The sequence below is a fragment of the Ambystoma mexicanum genome, chromosome 2q (genome assembly GCF_040938575.1).
Source record: "Ambystoma mexicanum isolate Mex_15411 chromosome 2q, UKY_AmexF1_1, whole genome shotgun sequence".
Classification (NCBI taxonomy): Eukaryota; Metazoa; Chordata; class Amphibia; order Caudata; family Ambystomatidae; genus Ambystoma; species Ambystoma mexicanum.
In genome coordinates, this window is record NC_090924.1 from 250465996 (window position 1) to 250489702 (window position 23707).

Genomic DNA, 23707 nt, shown 5'->3' on the forward strand with positions numbered 1-23707 from the left:
AATAAAATACCAAAGACAACTCAAACTGTACAAAGCAACAGTCTCAAAGAAACAAAAAAAAAAGAAATACTCTACTATGCCACAAGAATAGAATCTGCAAACAATTCACAGAAATAACATTTCAAAATCCGAGATAAAAAAACTCTTCCTGCAAAAATTCAATCACCCCTACACAAACACTTTGTGACAAAATCACCAACCACCTGAGAGCAAAAATAGACAATTACAGGAGAGCAACAGCCTAGCCGGGGCAAATACAACCACTGGACGAAACACTGAGTAAAGCAATCTACCTAGAACCAATCACAGAGGAATCTTTTGCCACACTGATCCAGGACACCAAACTTGCAGGATCTCCAAGGGACCCCTGCCCCCCGGACGTCTTCAAAGGAATCCACAACCACAGAACCCCAACGACACGCTTCCGGAACGTAATAAAAATCACTCAAAAGAGGAATAGTACCGTCCTCCTTCAAATCAGCATACATCAAACCAACGATAAAAATAAAAGGTCAGAAAGCGTAGAAGACCCAAGCAACTGCAGACCGGTAGCTAACCTGCCCTACCCAGCAAAAATCCATCAAACACATCGAAACAACGTGAAAGACTCAACCAATCACAAGTTGGCTTCAGATCGATGAGGGACAGAATCAGCACTTCTCTCGATATTGGACGACCTGAAAATAAACGCAGACAACACCCAATCGGCCCTCCTATTGGACATTTCAGTGGCTTTTGACACAATCAGCCATGCAACACTAATAAAAAGAATAGAATGTAGAATGCAGTAATCCACTTAAGTGGATTACCGTATTCCTAACAAACCGAATGAACCTCCCTACCACTGTTCACCTCTAACACCAAAAATGTATCCGGCAGAATCTCACAGGGTTCCAGCCTCTCCACTTTACTTTTGAACATCTACATTTGCCCACTGATGAAAATCATTCGATCCTACAGACTTACTGCCTACAACAACTACGCAGGCGACACAACAGAGTGTAAAAAACAGAACACAGGAACAAAATGAACAACCCTCAACAATTGCCCCGCAGACATATACAACTGGATGACAACGAACAACCTCAAACTGAACCCAACTAAAACAGAAATAATGCTCTCACCCGCAGGGTTCGACTGAGGGAACCCACAATTGGACTGGCCAATCGGCATGGGAGCGCAACCAGAGACTACCAATGTAGTAAATAACCTAGGAATATTCCTGGACAACCCGACTATCACAGGAACCGCAAGTCAACGCAATTGCCAATAAATTCTTCTTCCTCCTATAACTACTCAGATTCCCGATACTCCTAATTACCTACGCAAACAGCCTCTACCTAGCAATGCCAGAAAGAATAACCAAGAAACCCCAAAGGGTGTAAAATACAGCAGCCAGGATTCTACTAAGACTAAACAGAAGAGACCACATCACTCCAGCACTGAAAACCCTACACTGGTTACGAGTAAAAAAGCGCATCAAATTCAAAGCACTCTGCATCGACCACAAAGCATTGCACAGACATGGAGCGGAATTCCTCCAAGACAAGATTAGCCGGTATCGCCCAGGAAGGAAACTAAGATCCAGCAACGACCTACAAACAGAGGCAAGCCACCACAAAAAAAGGACATTTGTCGAAACAGCGTTCGCACGTCTAATTGCCAACACCTGGAACAACATGCCAAAGTAACTGCTCTGGCTATTCAGAAGACACTGACAACCTAGAAGGGACACCAGCAACAACACTGCAGACAAACTAGAGAGCAGACAAGGGGCCAAAGAACCTCGAACAAGATCCTAGCAAGATGCCGTCAAGCAGCATCCAGAGAGCCGCCCCAGAGAGACCACATCGAACTGACTGACTTTACTAGCCCTCTTCCCTTCCTGCTCCTCCTACATAACTGATGCCTCTACATCAGATCTTGGCTAGCCACACTCAAACATACAGAGAACCATTACTATGCCGACATCCAGAGTGAACCACCCACATGCCCAATGACATCTAAAATGCAACAACACACCAAGATGCCGGACTACCTTACAGCTACAACCACTTGTAACTCAGAATCCCTTATGGACACCATCTAACCAGTGCACACGACCAACCCATCATAATCACACAACACTAACACAAAACACTACCACACACTCGAGGCATGAAATATTTCCATACGGCTATAATATGCAAGGCCGCTCACAAGTGACCACATGCAAAACACAGATGCTAGTTCCTCCTGGTTCTGAACCTATCCTCTCAACCTTTTCCCCACTAAACTCCCCACAACCCCACTATTTTGCAGATCCATAAGTGAGTCTGGAGAATGCCCCTGGATGATAGTGATGCGGTATAAATCAACCGAACATAACGGCAGTAATGTTAATATAAGAAAACATGCCCATCATTGCTCTGCCTCACACTCGGGCGAGTCTAGATGTGTAGTAATGCTTAGGTTTGCTTTACCCTTGATACCCAGTGATAAAAGCCACTTCACAGTAAGAAATTGCTTGACTGGCTGCCCTAAATGCCAGTCTAGACACATAATAACACTCATGCTTGCTTTGTCATAAAAACCCAGTAAAATAAAATGTCATGCCACAGCAAAGAAAGGCTAGACTGGGTGCCCCAAAATGCCAGTGCAGTCACATAAAAGCACATGGCATCCTTTCTAAAAAATGAAAACAGCATTTTGTACTGGCATCTGATGATATGAATTAAAAAGCGCATCGTGATTGGGATTCCAAGATTGCCACCGAGGGGAGAGCAGCATGATTGGGGAGCTCTCACCACCCGGGGCCAAAGATAATATAGATAGATTAAAAGTGCCTTCCCCAGGCAAGGATTTATCAATGTAGGCTGCGGTGGTGGGGTGCAATAGCCCGTATTGCTGGGGGATTTCGGCAAAGGCGGGTATGTGGCCTTCGTCTCTGCGGTGTCTGAGGTAAGAGGCACTGCGCCTACGGCAAGTGCAGGCCAAGCTGCGATACACACTCGCAGACCATGAACAAGAACCACCACTTTGGTAGACCCAGGGTGGCCGAGGATCCAATGCGGCTGCGAGGCGGGTGCCGGAAAGCAGATGCTGTCGGACAGCGGAGGAGCCTGTCAGGAAGGAGCTGCCTGAGATATTGGAGGCCTACCGGAACTGGATCGTGGAGGAGGAGCTCCCCTGCTGGCTAAAAAAAGTGGGAAGATCGAGATGGGACCGACCCGCACCCGTGCCAGCGAGGCAGCGTCTCAGAGATCAGGAGGATCCGGAAGGGCACTACACGTAGCCCACTGCTGAACGCTGCGCAGCAAAGAAGAGCACCCGGAGCGACCAAGAGGCCCAGGAGGGGCCGCACAGCGAAGATACCAGAAGGCAGCAACCCCGACGGACTCTACTGCCCCTCGCGTCCCCCCTTCGGGGAGTACCATCACAGGTCAGTGTGCGCCCTGGCCCAAGGAAAATGTGCAAGCAGGTAGAGGCTGGCCAGTGCAGGCAGTGATCACCAGATTTGAGGAGTTGGGGAGCGTGGCGGGAAGGCCCCTGCCGAAGCTTTGAAGCCAGCACTTTGCAGAGAAGACCGGGGGAGGCCCTGTGGTGTTATAGCCGGGGCGGCAGGAGGCCCATTTGAGGTAAATTGGGAACTGCATATAGTGCATCAGCCAGCGCACCCCATCCAGAAGCACTGCAAGGGAGACAAAGGAGCTGAGGCCCACCACGCATAGGAGACCGTGACCAGTGGGGCCCTGACATCCCTGAGCCAATCCTGAGGCCGAATAGAGTGCTAAAGAGTCCCTCTACATCTGGGGTGGGCAAGGGAGAGGCCATTTGGTTGGGCTCAGGGCAGAGTGACCCTGGCGCCAAGGCCAGGAGGAGGGTCACTTAAAACTCTAGGAGGAGGAGAAACAGTGGCTCAACTGCGCACAGTAAGAGGGGAGTTCCAACCCCCACACATCAAGGGCGGACGCACAAAGCAGCGGAGGGAGGAGATTCCTAAAAACATTTCCAAAAGAGGTCCGAAGGCAATCACGCCCCAATAGGGTGGTGAAGCATTCACGGGACTCCAACAAGATGCAAACATGGGTAAACTTTATTTGTTTATGAACCTGGTGCTCTGCCTGCATCCACCGCCATCCAGCCTCTTCTCCAACCGCCCTATGTCCACTCATTCCAAACGAACTTTCACTCACTTCCCAACCCAAACATTCAGGCATGCGGATGCAGGCACCACACTATTTATAATACAATTGGCGTATGGAATAACATAGCATTATTGCTGACAATGTCTAGAACAAAACACCTAGAATACTACACCATCCCCCCCCCTCGAAAACAACTGAAATAAACATTGAGAAAAAGAAATATAATATTACACATTATAACATATCTACAAAATGCAAATTTCAAAACAGATTTCTTCAGAATGTGGTAATCTATCAATCCATAACATAGTCCTTGGTCCACACTGGACGTTTCCTAACTCTGGTATCTTCCATCATTCTCTCACCACCAGTATCACCAGTGTCATCTCCTCGGTACACATCAACAACATCACAACTTAGTTGCTCATTCACTCCGCTCGAATTCATGTGCAGATCATCCTCCATTAACTCAATTGCTCTTCTGTTGCCTTTCCTTCTAATCTGTTCACCTGCACCACCGCCACCCACCCAATTCCATTTACTGATTCTATCCATGTTCCAGACTGACCCACCTCGAACTCGAACAGCTCTCTTAAATACTTCTATTACTTTCACAGGATCAGAGTATTTAGATACACCTTTTCTCACTGCAAGTCCCTTCTTGATCCTAAGAAAATCACCTGGGACAATTTTCAAATTGCTCTCCTCAACATTAATATAATATGATACTTTATTTATATAGTGCCTATACACAATGTGTTTCGAAACGCTTCAAGGCAAGGGAGGGAACAAGAGAAAATACAATGACATTCTTACAGACCATGAACAGTAAGGATGTGAAATTAACTATCGTACTCAGACTGACGACATTTCAGATAGTGCAAGTGCTAGGTAGGGGGAGAGTGGGAAGGAAATGGAAACAGACAGGCGACTACCGTACTAGGCCTGACAACATTTCTGGTAGAGCCAGAGGAAAACAAAAGGTGAGGGAGAGGGGTGCAGAAAGGGAGGGGAGGAACACAAGCGACTATCGTACTAGGCCTGAAAACGTTTCAGATAGTGCTGGAGGCAGGGGGGATAGTAAGGGGATGGAGGCGCGACAGACGAGTTTGCTATCATACTAGGTCCAGGGACAATTCTGATAGAGTAAGTGCATATAAGAATGTAAAGGGAGGAGATAGAAAAAGGGAGAGGGGAGGAGAGAACAGAGTAAGCAGTCAAAAAGAGTGGAGAAGCAAGAGGGGAGAGCGAATACAATTGCAGAAGTCAGTAGTAACACAATGTTGCAAGCCAGGATACAAGATGAAGGTGGGAACAGCATGATTCAGGGCCACCATGAGTACAAGATACAAAGGAAGCCCAGCATGAGAGTTGAGAAAGGGTGACGCACTGTGAATCAATGTAGTCCATAAAAGTAAAATCCAACATTGGCCACAAGACGGTGATGGTGAAACCAGAATATATCAGGACAGACTCATGTGTGCAGGAAAGTGGGGGGCGCAAGGGAACAACACGGGGGGACCAGAGAGGATGGGGATGGCCTGTGGGGACAGAGGGAGCAAACACATGTTGGCGCATGCTTACCTGCTGTTTTAGCAGGGGGTCGGACCCTGGATCCTCCAGGTCCGAACAGGTCCAAACAGGAATTGCGCTTCTCTTTGGACGCCCCGGTGAGACGCCATTGATCTAAGAGTCAAGAGCAGGAAGGAAGAGGCAGGGCTAAGAAGGTGGGTGGTGCTTAGGCCAAGTGACCTAGAGCCACTTACATCTGCTCCCCAACTGCAAAGGAAAAGCAGCGGAGGGCTCCTTAAGTAGGGAAAAGAGCGGCAAGCCGGAAGGCGCCAGGTGGCCGGGGCTTGCCAAGTGGTGAAAAAGATCGGCAAGCAGGAAGGCACCAGGTGGGCGGGGCTTGCCAAGTGGTGAAAAAGATCGGCAACCAGGAAGCCACCAGGTGGGCAGGGCTTAGGCCAGGTGACCTAGATCCACTTACACCTGCTCCCCAGCTGCAAAGGAAAAGCAGCGGAGGGCTCCTTAAGTAGGGAAAAGAGCGGCAAGCCGGAAGGCGCCAGGTGGCCGGGGTTTAGGCCAGGTGACCTAGATCCACTTACATCTACTCCCAAGCAGCAAAAGAAGAGGCTGAGGGCTCCTTAAGTAGGGAAAAGAGCAGCAAGCAGGAAGGCACCAGGTGGGTGGGGCTTGCTAAGTGGTGAAAAAGAGCGGCAACCAGGAAGGCAGCAGGTGGGCGAGGCTTAGGCTAGGTGACCTAGATCCACTTACACCTGCTCCCCAGCTGCATCATTCTCGTCACCCCTTCTCTTCTTTCTATAGTTAACCCAAACAGGATTGAGTAATGTGTTGGGCACTCTGCATCTGATCATTTCAAATGGAGATTTTCCTGTATCCCTCCTGACAGAAACCCTGATGCTCCACAATTTTTCCTTGAGTGTCTCTTCTATGGGCATGTTATTCCTCACCGCTTGTTCAATCGTCCCTACCAAAACCCTATTTTATCTTTCTACCAAACCATTGGTTTGAGGATGATAGAATGCTGAAAATCTCCAATAAATCCCTAAATGCTCAGCAAACATTTCCATCTCTTTGCTTTTGAACTGTACTCCATTGTCACTTATCACGACTTTAGGATATCCCTCTCCTAAAACTTTGCAGCAAAAATGTTATTACCTCACTGGTGTCAACTTTGTTAACTAATTTAACCTACATCCACCCAGAATAGTAATCCACCAATACAATTAATCTATTCCCCTGCATTAGATTACCGTACGGCCCTACAATGTCAATGCCTATCCTGTCCCATGGTGCCTCAACCTTCAACATGTTGATGGGCTCCATTTTAGAACTTTTGCAACTCGTCACAATTTTGGCACGGCCTACAAATTCTAACAAATCTTTCAACCATTAAGTCTATACCGGGCCACCAATACTTCGCCCTTACATTGTTTTTTGTGCCTGTAATGTCTGGGTGCCCTTGATGAGCTTTTTCAACCAGATCCATTCGTAATACCTGTGGAGGAATGCATTGGTCTCCTCCCAACAATAGATCATCTTCCACAGACAATTAATCTCTGACTTCCCAGAATTTCATGCACTCTTCATCCAACAACCTCTTGTCTGGCCATCCTGACTTAGTAAAATCCATAACCTTGAGTAAAATGTTATCCTTAGCAAGTTTGCCCAACCACATTTCCTTTGAGGTTACTTCAAGTACAGTTGCCACCACTTCCATATCTTCAGTAGCATTAATGTCGCAATCAACTAAAGGCAATCTAGACAAAAAGTCTATCAGGTTTTTCTTTCCTGGGACACACTTCACCACAAAATGATAATCTTGTATTCTAAGACTCAATCTGGCTAGCCTGGGAGTAGCTCTGCACATACCACGTACCGTAAGCACTTCTATCAATGGCTTGTGATCAGTCTGTACTACAAATTTGTTTCCCCATAAGTATTTCCTAAAAACATTATTTGCCCAAACACAGGCTAACATTTCTCTTTCTATAACTGAGTATCTGCTTTCTGTATCAGTAATTGCTCTGGACGCGTGGTTTATAACCTTTTCTTGACCATCTTCTGTGACTTGTGATAACAGCTCCTAAACCACTTCCACTGGCATCTACAGTGAGCCTGGTCTGTCTTCCAAATACAAAACCTCCCAACTCTAGAGCTCCACAAATCCTCTCTTTAACACATTCAGCTGCAGCTTTACATTCATTATCCCAAATGAATTTGACATCTTTTTTCAACAGTCTTCTCAGCGGTTCAGTAACACTAGCAAAGTTCTCCACAAACTTATTGTAATATTCACATAAACCAAGAAATGATCTAAGTTAGTCCTTCGTAGTGGGATCAGGGGAGATTGCCCTCATGGCCTCTACTTTAGGCTTGTACCCTCTTCCATTCACAACGTGCCCTAAATACTCAACTTCCTTTACCTTGAACTTGCACTTACTTCGCTCCACTTTCAAACCACTAGCATCCAATCTAGAGAGCACCGCATTCAATCTCTTGTCATGCTCCACCGCACCTCTGCCATAAACAATTATGTCATCTTGATCTACTAAAGTTCCAGACAATCCTCTCAACACCTGTGTCATGACCCTTTGGAACACTGCTGCTGCAGAGGCCAAGCCGAAAGGCATACGTTTGTATCTATATAAGCCGAACGGCGTAACAAAAGCAGTAATGTCTCTGCAATCTTCCGAGAGAGATATTTGGTGGTATGCACTTGACATGTCTAAAGTGGTAAAAGTATCTGCTCCATCAATACAAATCAACATTTCCGAAATTATTGGTAAGGGAAATATGTCCACAATAATGTTTTTATTTACATCTCTCAAGTCTACACATATCCTTGGCTTTCCATTCTTCTTTATGGCCACAACAATGGGACTCACCCGCTGTGATTCTATCTTCTCAATCACATCCTCCATTTCCAATCTTCGAAGTTCTTGTTCTACTTTACTGATCAAGGCAATTGGTATTGGTCTGGCTTTAGTGTGAGTTACAGGTATTGCTCCTCGTTTTAGTCTTATTCTGTGGGCAAATTTTTTTTTGCAAACCTAATTTTGCTTGAAAAACATTATTTGGATTAGACTCTCTTCTCTTGTTCGCTGCTGCTGTTCACCATCATTAGCTGCTCTTCTTCACACGGATCCAGTCTTATTCGCAGAGCCGCTTGATCCCTCCACCCTATGTTTACACCTTTTTCTGCCACGTAAACTTTTACTTGCACCCGTCGATCTTTGAACAGAATAATGCTGTGGAACCAGCCCTTAATTTGTATCTTTGAGCCTTCGAACCCATCTGGATTCTTTATGTTCGGTGTCTTCAAGTTACACTTGAGACCTTCTGCACTAAGCTTTTGCCATGTCTTCTTCGTGATGATGGTGCAAGGTGAGCAACTATCTACTTTGACAACTAATTTCCAGTTGTCTAAAACAACTTCAAACCATGGGCATTTAAATTCTCCACCAGGTGGTTCATGAATCACGAAAATTCTTTCTTCATCAGATTCATCTTCCTCCTGTATTGTGGACACACTTCTTATGCCTGCAGGTAACTGCAAAATGTCCCTTAATTCCACATTTTTGTCCAATTGCAGGGCAATTTCTGGAGTATGCATAGTGGCCTAATCTGCCACAACTGAAACATCACCTTCTTTCGCTTGTGCACGACGCATCTTAGAGTCATTTTTTGTCCAAAATTTCTTGTAGTTTCCTTTCACCTCTCCAAATTCTGATCCCCTGGCTCTGCTGCTCCCGTTTGTGACATCTTCTAGTCGTTCCTTGGTGCATACAGCATTCACCAACCCTTGTTCTTCCACTTCTTGTGTAATTGTTGTTTTGCTGCAACATATTTTGAGTAGCTTTGTGTTTCTTACTCTTCACTTCTTGTGAACACAACTGGCTGTGCTCAATCCTTTTCACTATCGCTATTGTTTCTGGTAAGGATGGATTACCCACCATCCATAGTCTGTCTTGTATTAATGAGTCTCTCGTAAAAATAATTTGGTCCCTAATGAGCTCATCTAGAGTAATTCCATGTCCAAATCGGCATGTGCGGGCCAACAATCTTAAAGCAGACACATACACTTCTATGCTTTCTTGTTCCTTCTGGACCCTTGTGAAGAAATTGTACCCGTTGATAAATACTATACACCAGAGACAAATGTAGCTAACTGTCTCAGCGCTTTTTCATGTTTGTCACCGTCTCCAGCTTCATCTATTGTCAGCTCTGGAAGCTCCCTATAATTCCTCTGACCTTCCAAGCCTAACGCATGAATTAATAGTAGTTTCTTCTTATTAGGTGTTAAACCTTCCTGCTCAACAGTCTGGATATAATTAATCTAAAACTCTTTCCATTCAGACCATACCACTACGGGCTGGCCTGAAGCCGGTAGGAAACTTGCTGGTGGCTGGATGCTGATACCTTGCATGTTCTATCACTTGCTGCTTATGCACAAAACACAACCAAAACCTTTAAATTTGCTTATGTATGATACTCCTCTGGTTTATTTCTTGTTTGATGTATGTGGCTGATTCCCTTAAAATGAAGGACGAAAAAAATAAAAATACATTTTCTCACTGAGACGAGGAAGATGCATGCAGTGCTAATTCCCGCCCGACTTCCTTAATCCAGACAAAATGGCGCCACGTTGCGCGACGTATTTACATCCTTTCCTCTAATGTGATGATGCGTCCGCTTACTCCAATAGCTATTGGCTTCCTTTTTGCCTTTTTTTTTTAGCTAAGCGCAGCGGTGCCCCTAAAGCAGAGATTGCTCTTACCCTGCTAACGACACTACGATTATGTTCGGTCGGTTCTAGGTATACCGTCAATCAGCACAGATGAATAGTTTCATCTGGAGCATCGGCTCTCTCCCGCACTGTGGGTACTCAGCATCCTCGTCGCCAATTGAGGCATTCACTGGACTCCAACAAGATGCAAACATGGGTAAACTGTATTTGTTTATGAACCCGGTGCTCTGCCTGCATCCACCGCCACCCAGCCTCTTCTCCAACTGCCCTACATCCACTCATTCCAAACGAACCTTCACTCACTTTCCAATCCAAACATTCCAGTCATGCGGATGCAGGCATCACACTCTATTTATAATACAATTGGCGTAAGGAATAACATAACATAGCATTATTACTGACATCATAATGTCTATCAAAACAACTAGAATACTACAGGTGGCCAACCGTCCCGTATTTTGCGGGACTTACCCGCATTGATGGGTTTAGTCCCATGATTTGCAGGCACTCTGTGTGACGCCAAGCGTCCTAACTTTGCCTCGACCCCCAGGCTGATCAAAGCCTTTTATGCCCTGAGCTCACACTTCTGTGTGATAGTTGAAGCTCAAGGCAGAAGAGCAGCTCTCCCCAGGTATGCAGCATCTGAACATGTTGCTCCGAGTCAACAAAGCATTACAATAGCAGCAATTAGACGTCAATAGGGGCAGGGGGAATATTAGCAGGGACTTCTGGTCCCTTAAGAAATGTGAATTGGGAGTGATTAAAAGTAGGGTGTTCGGGGGTGGGGGTGCTTAATCCAGCATGCTGTGTTTGAAATAAGACTATGATTTTGAAAGTCAAGTGAGAATGTTTTGTCTCGCAATAGTTTGCCTGGTGCTACTGTGACCCTTCATGAAGGATGGGGAAAATAAAGCTAAAAGTCAAACTCATGTTGCTCAACATATTTCTATGACAAGTTATATATTGTAAGGTTAGTTTATTGTGAGATGCTTGTTCTTTTATGTTGTATGTGTTCTTTACAAGTCATTTCTATAAACAAAGCCTAAATAAATATGTGCATCAAGTAAACCTTGAAAGATGTGTTCAACTGCTTAAATTGCCCATATCCCAGTTTTATTCCCTAACCAAAGTGTGTGATCCTGGGCAAATAATGTAATCTCACAGTGTCTTATCTGAAGTCCCTGTAAGTGATCAGTTCATAGCTTCTATTATACAATTATGTTATAAGCTGTTATAAAAAAAAAATCATCACTCGTGGTTTTAATAGCTATAGAGGCTACCCATATAATAATAATAGTGCCATTCGTGCATTTCACACCACAAAGTTATTTGACACTCAATTACCTCATGGCAAATTATTGTAATGTTACTTCCCTTGTTGGCTCAAAGTAGCAGAGACTGGTGACGCTTGAAGTCACTTATGTTGTCAACGCATATGCAAATTTGGAGGTTTGCATATATGTTGTCCCACAGGGCCTGGACAGAGCTCCAACAGAGTGTCCTGCATGTACAATGTCCTACTGTTTTGTGTGTGCTGGGTATGCGTTTAAATGTTATCTACCACTAATGATAGCAAAAAAAAAGTGCATGGGGAGCAGGGGGGCACACATTACACCATGCCGCTTCTGATGCGCTACCACGCCTAAAGTGTCCTGCAAAACCATTCTGTAAAGTTGGCCACCCTACGCCCCCCACGCAGGGAAATGTCGCCCTCCAAGGACCGGGACAGCCCATGCCTGCCTACATTTGTTGGCAAGAAACCCGGGGAATGACATCAGATGCCCCGCCCCCTTTTCGGCAAGACTCGTCCACCCTCCTGCACACATTTTACAACAAAAAAGCAAATGTAATGTCAATATGAGCGTCAAGGGAAGTGGTTATAAACATACTTCATTTTCTGTTAAAACAGTGTACCGTACACAATAATTTAAAACTACATTGATGTGTTTTTTGCATTATTAGCATGCGCGGGAGAAACCTGGAGACTCTACGCTCTTCCACGGAGACCCGGAGAAGAGCGTACAAACCCAGTCTGTCGGCTAAACCCGGAGGTTAGGCCGGTATAGGACAGCCACCCGCTTCGGCGGGTTCAAGAAACGGGCCCGATTATCATATATGTAGTCACTTACACCGGAGCAGGGTTTGTGTAGCAGCTGCACAGCAGTTACTGCGTCTGCAAGCACTCCAGCGCCTGAACCGTAGCGTAAATGAGCTTCGCGGCAGCTACTGTGTCTACGGTACCAACAGGCTGCCCTGTGTATTTACGTTTAATTTCAACATGTGATAAGTACAATAAAACGAATTACAGCTTTAACGTGCATTTCGAGAGATTGTAAAAGGGCTCCTCTTATATAAAATTCACTACAAGAGCTGGATCGCATTCACTCACCTGATGATGCCTGTAATCAGGACATGAACGTTTGTAAAGGATAGTGTCTAGCTAGTTGCGACCCGAGAAACAGAGCATAGCAAAGCTCCGCCTCCATTTCATCACGTGGGCTGCTCTGCATCACGTGGGTTTCACGGACCTAGCAAAGCTCAGCCTCCACTTCATCACGTGGGCTGCTCTGCATTCCTTGGGTTTCAAAGTTCATTTGTCATCTTTTCTGCTCTGGCTGGAAGGCGAGGCGTTGCAGGACTCAGCAGGATTGGGAAAGATTCCTGCGTTACAAAGCACATTTCGTATAGTTATGGTAAGTCTTAACTCATGTTGATTGTTACTTTAATACAGAGAGACAATATTGGGAAGGGGGTATTTGTATTTTGGGAGTTAAGTTACATGCGGATTCAGTTCTGTTTTGGGTGTTCTCATGCAGATGGGCGATTTGCCCGGGGGAGATGTGTTATGAATTGGGGCTGGGCACCGTCCGTTCCTCCATGCCCAATGGGACTTCCACTCTATCAGTGAACAGTACAGCAAATAGTTTGTTATCCTGCCCGCTGGAGAGCGGAGGGGTGGGATGTGTGTTTTATGCAAACAGACGCATTTGGGTACGAATTTATGCAGTTGTTTCTCCTTCATGGGGGGCGATTTGGAATTCCCGGGCAGGGAGTTGTTCATTTGATCCTTTGTTTTGTGTGGCAGAGAAGGCTAAAGTGAGGCATTATATTGCTTTCATTTTATTATAACTGTGCATTATTCTGAATCTGCAGGCTATGCCCCAGGGTCTGGGACGTCCATAAAGAAAAGCAGTTGGCCCACGTGAAGGTCTCATTGGAGAGTGGGGAAAACTTCAAGAATGTCCTGGACCAAACTGCCATTCCCCTGGGACACTATCAGGAGGAAAGACAACCTATTAAGCAAGCCCACCTCAAATCATCCAGTTAAAGTACATTTCTGGGGTGGCATCTTTAAGAGGGTACCAGAGCCCCTTTTTTTGGAGGTCATAATTGGCACATCTTTTATTAACAATAGCATATCATTTTGCAGGGGCTGCATTACCCAGGGGGCACCTGCAAATTATACACCATACAGGAAAATAACTCCAAGCACGCTTCTGGAGCACCCTATATAGGAGAATGGTCTCATTTGGGTCCGAAATACCCCTAAACCACCTGCCCTAAATCCCATCAAATTGTTGTGGACACAACTTAATGTGTACTATAAGCATATGGAAAAGCCCACCAACAAGGCAGAACTCCTACTTTTGGTGGTGGTCCCTGACCCCAGATAACTATACAAGGATGATGATCCAGAGTAAGATGGTGCTCTCTGTGGTCTTGAAGCATAATGGGGCAGCAACTAATATGCGAGTAGGCAGTATTCCTCCTCAAATGCTCATACGATTATAATATGTTACTCAATTTTTATACTGCACCAGCCATCAAAAAAATACAATTAATTAGCGCATGCTGTAACTTTGACGAAGGTTTTACTGTGGAAGCCAGAACGCCAGTGCAGCAATTTATAATAAGGTATATGGAGTAGATGAGCAATGAGTTGCCTAGTGTTCAGTGTAAATGAAGAGGGTGAGGGTAGCGGTTGCCAATGGAACAACCACTGGTCTCTGGGAACAAAGGGAGACTATATGGGTGGTGCAGGGAAACAGCTGATAGCTGCCAGTGGGCCAGCACTGGTCTTAAGAATCAAGGATGAGAGGTGTTGCGGGGTCCAAGAGGGAAGGTTGATGGCAGATAGTGGACCCAGGTGGGTTTTGGTTTCGGGGTCTAGTGGACGGTGCGGTTAGGCTGGAGAGGGGAGCACAGTTCCGGGACAAGTTTTGGTCTGTATCTCAGTATTAGTTTATTTTAGTCTTACAAAGCTGGTTATGGTTACCCTTGAATCTTGTGTGCACAAAGGAGAGAATGGGGTCCTCCTAAGAACAGAAACGCCTGCCTTGTCTGATCCGCCTAATTTCACTTACTTGTACCACTAATCTTACTAATCAAAAGTGACCAAATGTTTGAGCAATGTGTGGGCGATATTGCCTAGGTAGTGGTTTCATTTACGGATAATGAGTTGCCCTTTTTTTTTTTTTTAACCGAAATGGTGTTTAGTACGTAATTAGACAACAGCATAACTATATATGGTATGTAGAGCATCTAACATAGTGAGGTAGGAGTTAGTGGTGCTAAAGAGGCAGTGGTGGAACCTTTGTGGTTGTGAGTGAGAAAAGGTTCGGAAAAAGCCTGGATGAGAATGGGTATGTGTAATGCAGGAGGCTGCTTCGGTGGGCAAAGGTGAGTTGCCAGGGGTGCCTGGGTGGGCATTGGTGAAAAGGTAGGGGCCAAACTGTGTGCTGTCAGGCTTGGCATTTTTTACGGCACATTCCCTACTTCCATGTCTCCCTGCTCATGCTTCTGAAAAAATTGGAAGGAGGGAGAAGGAACCCACTTGCTCTCCATAAGCATATTCAAAGGTCACCGACTGTGAAATCTGCTCCAACTTCCTCGAGGCGGTCTGGGGGACGTTTTGAATTAGAAGCTCCTCCTCACTCCAATTAAGGTAAAAGAGTTGCTGCAATGTTTCATGTTGCTCGCGCGGTGTTCACTGTTGCTCACAACTGTGTTGTGACGTAAACACCAACTCTGGACATGAAGGTGTGAGGAAGTCTTTATTGAATTCAGAGCTATAGGGCTGCAGCCATTCGTCCTCACCAGCAGCTTCCAACTCTCATTTAAAACATAACATTCTTTGAGCTCTTGGCCATTCTGAAGCTCTCTGTGACATCAACAGGTGATGTAGGATTCTACACATGTATAAGAACAAGGCATACAACTATGTATAAGAATGACCCTTTAACTACATCCACCAGGATCGGTGTTCGCATTTAAGAAAGCTAGAGAAATTAATCCAGTTTCTAGCGCCCATTAAGGGAATATCGCCTTACAAGGAGAATCCATACCATTGTCTATACTTATTTGATCAAGAACCCCTGTGGATATAACGAAGAGATAAAATCAAACCATCACTATTTAATCTGACAACACAATCCCTCCTGATGAGCCACTCAATAGTAGCGGTAAAGCACGTGTAGAGGACAAATTAATGAACAAGGAAAATCCCAACAAGGAAAAGTTATTACTATTCAGGGCATTTATTTTGGACAATTATTTTGTGGAAACTCTGAATGAAGCCTATTCCGATTACACTAAGAATACATTTGGAAAACGATATGCTTTAGTGGAAATTAATTGTATAATAAAATTGAAAGTGGCAGAGCACACTGCCAACAAAGTATTTTTATTTGAACCAATACATTAGCCACACACCAACGTGGATATTTGTGTTAGCTGGCGCAGAGATTGAGCCCTGCATTTTTCAAAATGACCGTTTAGCTATATAAACTATATAACACGTTGCCTTGAACTTGGGGGAAGGGAACCCCAAGGATTTGTGAAACTGTTTTGCACTTGAGGATGGGAAGCTGAAAAGTAAGCTAGGAGCTGTAAACGGCTCAGAACTTTGTTTGGTCACCATTTCTTTTGTTGCGGACATCCCTAGACATGGTTTGGCTTTAGTTGTGAGGGCAAGGATAGGTTTTAGAAACAGACATACTTTTAAGTTGAACTTTATGACTCAGACTTTCCTTAGTTTCGTTCAGGTACGGAAATCCCACCTTAGCATAGGGCAAGTTAGGTCTTTAACTATCCTGACAATTAAGTTAATAAACCATTTCATTTTGAACTTTGAATCGGTTGTCTGTCTTACTTCTTGATGCCTTCCCAATACCCAAAATGAATGTGGATCTTTCATGCAAGCTGTGCTAAGAGTGCATAGTTTCCACAGTTCCTACATTACACCATTGCATCTTCTGAAAACTCACTAAACCCAAGACTGGCTTTGATGTCAGTGTTCAGATGTAATTAATGTGCAGAAACTGTAAAAAGTGGTACATGGGCTTTAGAGTCTGTACATTACGCATATGTAATCTCCTGAAAATTCACATGAAAGGGAGGGCTGACCTTACTGTCAATTTTCAGGAGATTTACATTGCACAATGTATGAACTGTAAAACTCTTAGGCCTCTTTGTAAAGTTCATTCACATTAATTCAAGTACATACTGTAAAAGTCATGTACACCTCTTGCACATATTAAAAACACACAAAGTTGGATGTGATTTTAATGTGAGCTTTTATAGGTATAAGAAGCATAGAATACATGAGCAGAGTACGGGTACATTTTCTATCAAAACCCTATGTGTCTGTTAATGTTAATGAGTCTTGTACCATGCACTGTTGCCACTTGTGTGGTCTCTAGATGCTCAGGCAGATCTGCAATGGAAAGAGGATCAGGGTTGTTAGTGTGATTGAGAGGGAGAAGGGCTTTGGTGTGCAGTTGGCAGCTTCAGTTTGGAGAAACCGGTCACTGAGTTTAGGTGCATTTTCAGATTGGTAGCCGTCTTGTGGGGTTGAGGCATGATTGTGCGTGGTTTGATTTCATGTTGGGTGTTGTGACGTATGTGTGGTTTGTGGTGCGGTAGAGGTATGGTTGTGTTTAGTTCAGAGCTTGAGGCCGAGTATGTAGAATGGTGAGTTTTTAGTATGGTTAGTTAGTAGCAACGCTTTTCCAACCTTTAACAATTCATCCCATAACTATGCATTTCCTAACCCCAACAGCCAGAAGTGCAGAACATTTCCTTCTCCCAGCAAACCCAAGTGTGACAAAAATGTTGTATAACTACTCTAATAAGTCTTTCTATGTCGCTTGTTTTGTTCCTCCCCGCCCTTTCTGCACCCCTCTCCCTCACCTCTTGTTTTTCTCCGGCTCTACCAGAAATGTCGTCAGGCCTAGTACGGTAGTCGCCTGTCTGTTTCCATTTCCTTCCCACTCTCCCCCTCCCTTCCTCATCTATGGCTTAGCTCTTGCTATCTGAAATGTCGTCAGGCCGAGTACGATAGTTAATTTCACATCCTTACTGTTCATGGCCTGTAAGAATGTGGTTGTATTTTCCCTTGTTCCCTCCCTTGCCTTGAAGCGCTTTGAAACACATTGTGTATAGGCGCTATATAAATAAACTATCATATCATTATCAATCACACATTTAAAGTCCTTATGAGCCCTGATAGCTGTTGCATGGAGGCCCCGCGGCCCAGTGCACGCGGGGGCGGGCATAAAGTGAAAGATAGGCCGCGTGGCCTGTGTAGCAGCTCCGGCGAGAGCTGAATAAACACGCAGCACACACTGGGATAATCTGCCCAGAACTGCCTCCCGTACTCTGGTGCGGGGCTTTTATTGGAGCACCCTGCGTCACCGCGTAGCGGGACGCAGGGCGGATGCAACATTCCTCCTTTATTTTAAACAAAACAACAATAACACAAATGCACTAATATCAACTCACAACAAATACCCAAATGTCAGAAAACCACCAAGTCCTTACTGTTCATAATCTACGTGGGGCGGACTACCACACAGTCATTGAGCCGGGCGGGCGGTTTTGTAGCAGTTCTCAGACCATACCGCCTTACTCGGGGGCTAGCCCCCGCTGACCCAGTGGGTGGCTCACCTTCACTGTCCGGGTCCCCCAGGTCCGGCTCGCTCAACTGTTCCCAAGTTCTGTCACCCGCGCCTGCCTCGTCCTGGATGGACACGGGCTCTTCTTCGCTGGGCTGAACTTCATCTTCCTGGTGGCACTCGCCATCGGTCCACAGATTCCGGGGCACCGCCTTGAACCATGACACATTTCTCGTCACCTGGCGGCGTCCCCTTGTCACAGTCACCATGGTTCCTTGCCTGCCACTGACGGTCCATGGGAGGTCTTCATACCTGGTGTCCAGTTTCGACTGTTGGGCTGGTAATATCCACATCCAACGCAGGAACTGCTGAGTCCCACGATCCCACTAAGATGTCTAGCTCACAACTAAACTGAACAGCTGAGTACTAGACACCCCTGGGGGGAAGGGGGAAAAGTGGATAAAATAACAAATCAGACACTGGATCTTCTATCTTCATCCGGTCTCTGCATGAATGAAAATTGTTAAGCATTAAATATTACAAAACTAAACAACTATTATTTTATGAATATCAACAATCCTACCTGAATACCCTCTGCAAAAAGCCCAGAGGATGATAATTATTTCTATATATTTGTTTTAGTTTTGAAATAACTCCAACTCTTTTACCCTAAAAGCAAACTTTGGTGGTCATGTTTCATAACTGTGCTGCTGAAAACCAATGAACTGAATGTCATTACAAGTGACTAAACTGATGGAGGTTCCTTGTGGAAATAAATGAACTTGAAGAAAAGAAAATGTGTTTCCAAACAATGTCAATAAAACTGAACACAAACTCCAGAATGTCTCAAGAAGATGAGTCTTTTGAATGAAGCACACTTGAAAAAATAGTTGAACACAGAAATAATCTTTTGTTTTCCTTAAAATGATACTATTTCCTTAATCAGTTAATTCCATTTCATTTACCTCTCTTTATGGAAATAGTTCAACAACCAAAGGAAATACCATTTAATGTTGAGTGCAGTTTTAAAGTAGTTATTCCTCAAAAACGTCTTTGCATGTAATGAGATGCATTTGGAAGATTCCTCATATAATATGGTAAACAAGTCTTATATATTTTCCTCTTTGTTAAAAATACCTTGGCTCAAAAATAAATATCCTTCTTGGTGCTGCTTTTAAAAAACAAGGTTGCCTGTGCAGTCATTAACTTTAATAGCCTTTAAATATCATGTTTTCATGACTTAATCTCTGATGAATGAGTTTGCCATGTAAAAACACTGGCTTCACAACACGACGTCTTTTAATCCTTGCACTTCAGAGGAGAAAATAACAGAAGATAAGGCTAACTTTGGCAGTTCATTTAGATTAATTACATAAAAAGTACTTAGCTTATTTTTTGCTTTAGAAGACCTCTCAGCATTTTCTTCCACAGGGAAAATTAATTTATTTAGAGTAGATGTAACTTGAATGAGTTGTTTCTTTTTCTTTTAGTGTTGAAGATATTTTCTTAAGAGTTTTCCAAGGCCCAAAATATAGGAGATAAACAGAAACATGACCAGCTCAGGAAACTAAACTAATGAAAGGCAGTTTAGAATGTTGGGAGTCACACCATTGTCAACCTGCCACCCAATCAGAACTCCTGCCTCTGCCCTCCATCTTGGCTTGGGGTATCTGCAGTACTTTGAATATGGAAGTTAAGGCCCAACCATTTTAACAGTGGAAGGACTATATTTAGTTTTTAAACCTAACAATGAAATAAACAAAGAACATAAGGATAATAATTCTTTAATTACCACCTATTTACTATGGAACCTGACAGTACCCCCTCTCCAAGCCCTCCCTCCCGGACCAGGCTTGAAAGGATACTTCCTATGAAATTTGGCGACAAAAATTGGAGCATGGACATCACTAGCAAATTCCCAAGAGCGTTCCTCAGGCCCAAAACCTTTCCAGTCTATTAAATACTGAAGTTTTCCACGACTTCTTCTAGAGTCCAAAATTGCTCTGACCTCAAATTCTTCAGATTGATTCTCCACTAAAACTGGACTAGGAGGAACTCCTAATCTAGTTCCATAAACAAATGGTTTTAACTGACTAATGTGAAATGTTGGATGTACTTTTAAATTTTCGGGAAGTTTCAATCTAACTGCAACTGGATTTATCACAGTCTCAATCTCAAAAGGACCTATAAATCTTGGACTAAATTTAGTTCGACCCTTGATTTTCAAATTCTTGGTAGACAACCAGACTTTATTCCCAACACAAAATTCTGGCCCAGGCTTGCGTTTAACATCAGCAAATCTCTTATAACTAGCCTTACTCAATTGAAGTGCCTTGACTGCTCGTACCAAATTTTCCTTCATAGTCTGTAATCTAATCTCAACTGCTGGACTACCAATGTCTTTCTCTATCTGTTCTCTAAGGAAACGAGGATGGAAACCACGACTACAGAAAAAAGGTGACATAGAAGTAGAATCCTTCATAGAATTATTATATGCAAATTCTGCTATCCAAATTAGATCTACCCAACTGTCTCCTGCTTGCAAGTAACATCTTAAGTACTTTTCCAACTCTTGATTAACACGTTCCACTTGACCATTAGTCTCGGGATGATATCCAGATGTTAATTTAACTTCCACACCAAGACTTCTACAAAAGGCCCTCCAAAATTTTGAAATAAACTGAGAACCTCTATCGGAAATCACCTGACTAGGTAAACCATGCAGCCGAACAATGCCTTGAGAAAAATGCTGTGCCAAACTTTCTGCAGTAACTTCCCCTTTAATTGGAATAAAATGACTTTTAGTAAGTAAATCAACAACAACCAAAATTGTAGAACAACCCTGATCCTTAGGGAGATCAACTATAAAATCCATAGAAATAGTATGCCACGGATGCGGCGGAATCGGAAGAGGTTCTAATAAACCCATTGGTTTACCCACATGTGACTTGGCTCTAATACAAGTCTCACAAGTCTTAACAAAGTTTAAAATGTCACGTCTCATTGTATCCCACCAAAATTCCCTCCTGACCAACTCTAAAGTTTTTCTAAACCCTGGATGACCTGAGAGTTTTGATTCATGACAATCAATCAAAATTTTTTCACGGAGCTTCTCTGAAGGAAGATATAATCTAGTGTCGAAATATGGTAAACCATTTTTAATTTTTCTCACTGGGTCCTGTCTCACCCATTCATCCATTTGTTCAGAAGTCATACAGTCTTGAATTTCTTTAGAAAAACTTCCTTCATCAAAAACTCCCGCCACAATAAAATGTTCAGAGGAAATCACAGGTTGTTGATCAATCTCCTTCAATTGTTCACTACCAGGAAACTGACGAGACAAAGCATCTGCCTTTCCATTTTGACTTCCAGGTTTAAAAGTAATTACAAAATCATAATCTGAAAAGAATAATGACCATCTTAATTGTCTGGGTGTTAAAGTTTTAGCTGATTTTAAAAATAAAAGATTTCGGTGATCAGTCAAAACTGTCACAGTGTGTCTAGCTCCATTTAAATAATGGCGCCATTCCTCAAAGGCTGCCTTGATCGCTAAAAGCTCACGATCCATGATGGTATAATTGATTTCAGCTGAAGAAAATTTTTTGGAAAAATAAGCAACTGGATGCAATTGTCCAGTGTTTTCATGCCTTTGAGATAAAACCGCTCCCATAGCCAGATTGGAGGCGTCTGCCTCAACAAAAAAAGGCTTAGAAGGATCAGGATGTAAAAGCACAGGTCCTGTAATGAAACGATCTTTCAAAACCTGAAAAGCCTCTTCAGCTTCTTCACTCCAAATGAATTTTACTCCTTTAAGAAGTTTAGTAATAGGAGTAATGATTTGAGAGAATCCTTCGATAAATCTCCTATAAAAATTGGCAAATCCCAAAAAACTCTGCACCTCCTTAACTTTAGTCGGAGGTGGCCAGTCTTTGACAGCCTTAATCTTCTTTAAATCCATCTCCAACCCACCAGGAGTAATCACAAAACCAAGGAATTCAACTGAAGTATGAAATTGGCTTTTTTCCAATTTTGCAAATAAATGGTTTTCTCTCAATTTTTGTAGGACCAATTTTACATGACTTTGATGTTGTTTCAAATCTTGTGAATAAATCAAAATATCATCGATGTAGACTACAACAAAAATGTCCAGAAACTCACGTAGAACTTCATTAATAAAAAACTGAAATGAAGCTGGGGCATTACATAATCCGAAAGGCATCACTAAATATTCAAATAATCCATACTTAGTCTTGAAAGCTGTCTTCCATTCATCTCCCTCTTTTACTCTGACAAGATAAGCACCTCTCAAATCCAATTTAGAAAATATTTCAGCCCCTTGTATCTGATCTAACATAACTGAAATTAAAGGAAGTGGATATCTGTTTTTGATGGTTACCTTATTTAGAGCTCTATAATCAATACAAGTCCTCAATGTTCCCTCTTTTTTAGGCACAGAAAATAAAGGAGATGCCACCGGGGACTTGGAATGTCTAATGAAACCCTTTGCTAAATTTTCAGTTAAATACTCCTTAAGGTAATCGTTTTCCTTTTCAGTAAGTGCATAAACCCTGCTACAAGGTAAAGTGGCTCCTGGTTCAAGTTCTCTTTTACAATCAAATGGTCTATGAGGAGGAAGACCACCTGCCACTACCTCATCAAAGACATCACTGAATTCTTTGTAGCAATCAGGTAACTCTCCCATAACAGCTCCAATAGTATGAGAGTGAAAAAGAGCTCCAACCTCTCCCAAGAACCTTGCACCCTTAACATCATCAATCTGAGTATCTTCAAGGGATTTACCTTCAAAACAATGTTCCTTACAAAAATTGGAATTTAATTCAATCACCCTTCTGCCCCAATCAATCAAAGGATTATGATGTGTAAGCCAGGGCATGCCTAAAATAATCTTCAATTGTGGAGCATCGATAATCTCAAAAATCAACTCCTCTCCATGGTTCCCTGCCATAATCATTAGTAAGGGAGAAGTTTCATGTGTGATTGGTCCTGAAGTTAATTCTGATCCATCCACTGAACTAACCTGCTCAGATAAAACCTTCTTCACTAAGGGAATACCTAAACTCTTTGCTACTCCCCAATCCATAAAATTCCCAGTTGCTCCTGAATCAATAATCACAGGACCACTACCCACCAATTTCTTTTCAAAAATCAAGGATACATTAATTGTTATGTGAGGAACTGCCGCCTGAAGAGTATTGGCTACTTGATGATTCTTGCCGTCAGGATTTTGTACTTTCTTTGGAGTGTAAGGGCAGTTCCCAAGAAAATGTCCACTCCTTCCGCAATAAAGACAGATTATTATTTCTTCGCCTATCTCTTTCCTCCTTAGAAAGAGGTCCTCTAATTCTTCCTGAACTTTCTGAATTTTTTGACCTAAAATCTCCATTTACAAA

General features: G+C 43.5%; 1 protein-coding gene across 10 annotated transcripts in view; it reads right to left on the reverse strand.

Annotated features, from left to right (window-relative positions):
• SUN1 (Sad1 and UNC84 domain containing 1) overlaps positions 1 to 13062 on the reverse strand; it is a 1235850-nt gene extending 1222788 nt beyond the window's left edge. For 9 of the 10 annotated variants that reach the window (XM_069647226.1, XM_069647231.1, XM_069647229.1 and 6 more), the window contains exon 1: positions 12791 to 12893. The gene's annotated coding sequence lies outside the window, so the exon portion shown is untranslated. Of the gene's footprint in view, positions 1 to 12790 lie in introns of all 10 variants that reach the window. The other variant, XM_069647232.1, reaches the window with a different exon arrangement.
• Positions 13063 to 23707: the final 10645 nt, after the last annotated feature.